Genomic DNA, 4,084 nt, shown 5'->3' on the forward strand with positions numbered 1-4,084 from the left:
ACAAACACATTTTGGAGGGAAATATGAGAGAAAATGGAATCTATAATCATTGGACATCTCTTTATGTTCCATGCACTTTGCAATGTCCTTCATAATCATTTATTAGAATGATTTCATGTGGTAATTATTAATACTCATAGATGAGTAAACTAAGCTCAGAGAGGTTAAATGACTTGTATTAATCAATTTTCCATTGATGCAATAACATATATAAGGCTTGGTGCTTTATAAAGGAAAATGATTTACTTAGCTCAAAGTTCTGTTGGTTGAAGAACATGGTACCTGTTGGCTTGCTTCTAGCAAGGATCCCAAAGTGGATGGCATCACAATGTTGGGAATAGATATGAGAAGGAGAAATCAAAAGGTGAAACAGGAATCCCGAAAGCAGTGGGAAAGGCAATCCTTATCTCTTGAATGTTCCACACCATTGCTGACTACCACACACTGAGGACCAACCTTCCAATGCATGAACCCTTGGAGACACAGTCAAGCCATATAACTATGTGAAGTGATTCACAAGTGACTATTCTTGTGATAGTCACTTATCTAATAATAGATAAAATTATTACTGATATAGCCTTTTTGGGTTGTTACTATGTGTCCTCATATAGCCTCAAGTATTGTAGAGCTTTAAAGCAATTGCTATTTGCAGTTATCCCCCATTATTTATTATTTAACAATTAGTAAAGTGATCATTACATAGCTATATGTATCATCCAGGGATGATTCTTCCTGTGGAAATAAAACAAACAATAAAGTAAAACAAAGCAACATCTGAGTAAAAAAAAAAAAAAAAAAATTGATCATCCCCTGCTGTCACTCATAGCAAGCTTTCAGGATACTAAGGCAGTAGCAGTCACTATCCTTGCTTGCTCCTGTTTGAAAGTTCTTTAAAGTTCATTCCCAATCCCTGCTTTTGTTGTGCTATGGCGCCTCAAATTCTCAGGGCACTTGATAAGTCATCAGCAATCACTTTTCTATGGACAAACCAGATAATGACTTTGAAAGATATTCTAGATATTCCATCTAAAAAGACTTGGATCAGAGATCTTTATCTCCTTTTGTGGTGATAAATACATTTGATTAATTGAGTTTACAGTCATAGGATCTCTAAAAGAAAACACATTGCAAGCTATATAATATGAAAATCATGCAAGTAGGAAACATCATGTCAGTTTGTAGGTACCATAATTATCAGCCTAATTAGATGTATATCTAATAAAATCTACATCAGGGGCTTAAAACCTCTTTATATATTTTAACTGCATGGTTGAAAACCAAGAAAAGGTTAAGCTTATAATGTTAACACAGTCATTTTCAAGTCATTAACTCCTCTAGGTTTTGCGATAGCAATATATTATATTTGTTGTTTTTGGTCTAATCTTTATCCTCCACTATATATGCAAATAGTTTTAGGAACTTTATGTGGAAATTTATAATGTTTTGCCTCTATTTGACTACCTAACTATCTAGTAATTGTAATGATCCCCTTCCTCCTCCATAGTTATTAATTGAGAACTCTGTGACTGAATGCAGATGCTAGTTGAAATATTGTCTCTTCCTTGGCCCATTTATTGATTGGGTTATTTGATTTTTTTGGTGTTTAGTTTTTTGAGTTCTTGATATACCCTAGAGATTAGTGCTCTATCTGATGTGTGTGGGGTAAAATTTGCTCCCGAGATGTAGGCTCTCTATTCACCTCACAGATTGTTTCTTTTTCTGAGAAGAACATTTTTAGTTTCAGTCCATCCAATTTATTGATTCTTGCTTTTAATTCTTACACTATAAGAGTCTTATTAAGGAAGTTTGGGCATAATTCCACATGATGGAGATTAGGACCTACTTTTTCTTCTATTAGACGCATGGTCTCTGGTTGTATTCCTAAGTCCTTAATCCATTTTGAGTTGAGTTTTGTGAGAGATAGGGGTTTAATTTCATTTTGTTGCATATGGATTTCCAGTTTTTCCAGCACCATTTGTTGAAGAGGCTATCTTTTATCTGATGCTTTTTTTTTTTTTGGCGCCTTTGTCTAATATAAAATAATTGTAATTTTGTGGGTTAGTCTCTGTGTCCTCTTTTCTGTACCATTGGTCTACCAGTCTGTTTTGGTGCCAATACCATGCTGTTTTTCACATTTCTCAGAAGAGGATATTCAATCAACCAACAAATACATGAAAAAAAGTTCATCAACTCTAGCAATTAGAGAAATGCAAATCAAAGCTACTCTAAAATACCATCTCACTCCAGTAAGAAAGACAGCTATTATGAAGACAAACAACAACATGTGTTGGCGAGGATGTGGGGAAAAAGGCACACTCGTACATTGTTGGTGGGAACTGCAAATTGGTTCAGCCAATATGGAAAGTGATATGGACATTTCTTGGAAAACTGGGAATGGAACCACCATTTGACCCAGCTATCCTTCTCCTTGGTCTATACCCAAAGGACTTAAAAACAGCATACTACAGGAACACAGCCACATCACTGTTTATAGCAGTACAATTCACAATAGCTAAACCATGGAATCAACCTAAATTTCCTTCAGTAGATGAATGGATTAAAAAATGTGGGATATATACATGAGGGAATATTACTCAGCAATAAAAGAAAATCATGGCATTTGCAGGTAAATGGATGCAGATGGAGAAGATAATGCTAAGTGAAGTTAGCCAATCCCCCAGAAACTAATGGTGAATGTTGTCTCTGATATAAGGTGACTGACACATAGTTGGGTAGGGAGCAGGAGCATAGGAGGAATTGACGAATCTAGATAGGGCAGAGGGGTGGGAAGAAAAGGGAGGGGGTAGGGGGTTAGCAATGATTGGTGGAATGTGATGGTCATCATTATCCAAGTACATGTATGAAAACATGAATTGGTGTCAACATACTTTATATACAGATATGAAAAATTGTTCTATATGTGTAATAAGAATTATGATACACTTTAAAAATAAAATGTATTTAAAAATAAAAACAATATAAAAAAGCTTTAAACTCTATACCATAAAAAAATAAGTTGAGACCCAGAGAAAAAAGAAAAGCTTTAATTAATGAAGCATGAACATAAACACATATAAAAAGTTTACAAAAGAAAGCTGTAGCTGACCTTGTATACTTTTATCTAGGAAATTTAAATTTCTGTCAGGCCCTGGGAATACCTGGAAATAAACATTTGCTGAAATAGAAAAAGAAAAGAAATATTGTCTCTTCAAGTTTGGGCATACCTTGAAGAACTAGTGGACATGCATGCACTGCATTGGCAGTGGTTTTGAAAAACAGCCATCCTTATGTTGTGCTCAGGATAAGATTAAATGGCACTCTTAAATTTACAAGTGGGATGGGGACAGCACTTTCTAGCCTTTTGTACACATCATCTTACATACTATAATTTTCCTGCCTCTGATTATCTACCTTCTCTAGTGACATGGAACTTGCTCCTACTGTATATTTGTAGACATTAATATGTTAACTTTAGTTTCTGATTTTATAACCTCTTCTAGAATTTGGACCAGTCTACTAATGGCTGATCCAAAGGTGACAGTTCCAAGTCAATATTGTTCTTTGCATTCGTATATTCTTTTTTTTTTAATTTTTTATTGTTGGTTGTTCAAAACATTACATTTACATAGTTCTTGATATATCATATTTCACACTTTGCTTCAAGTGGGTTATGAACTCCCATTTTTAGCCCATATACAGATTGCAGAATCACATCAATTACACATCCATTGATTTACATATTGCCATACTAGTGACTGTCATGTTCTGCTACCTTTCCTATCCTCTACTATCCCCCCTCCCCTCCCCTCCCCTTCCCTCTTCTCTCTCTACCCCCTCTACTGTCATTCATTTCTCCCCCTTGTATTATTTTTCCCTTTCCCCTTACTTCCTCTTGTATGTACTTTTGTATAACCCTGAGGGTCTCCTTCCATTTCCATGCAATTTCCCTTCTCTCTCCCTTTCCCTCCCACCTCTCATCCCTGTTTAATGTTAATCTTCTTCTCATGCTCTTCGTCCCTACTCTGTTCTTAGTTACTCTCCTTATATCAAAGAAGACATTTGGCATTTGTTTTTTAGGGATTGG

This window comes from Marmota marmota, unplaced genomic scaffold (genome assembly GCF_001458135.2).
Source record: "Marmota marmota marmota unplaced genomic scaffold, marMar, whole genome shotgun sequence".
Classification (NCBI taxonomy): Eukaryota; Metazoa; Chordata; class Mammalia; order Rodentia; family Sciuridae; genus Marmota; species Marmota marmota.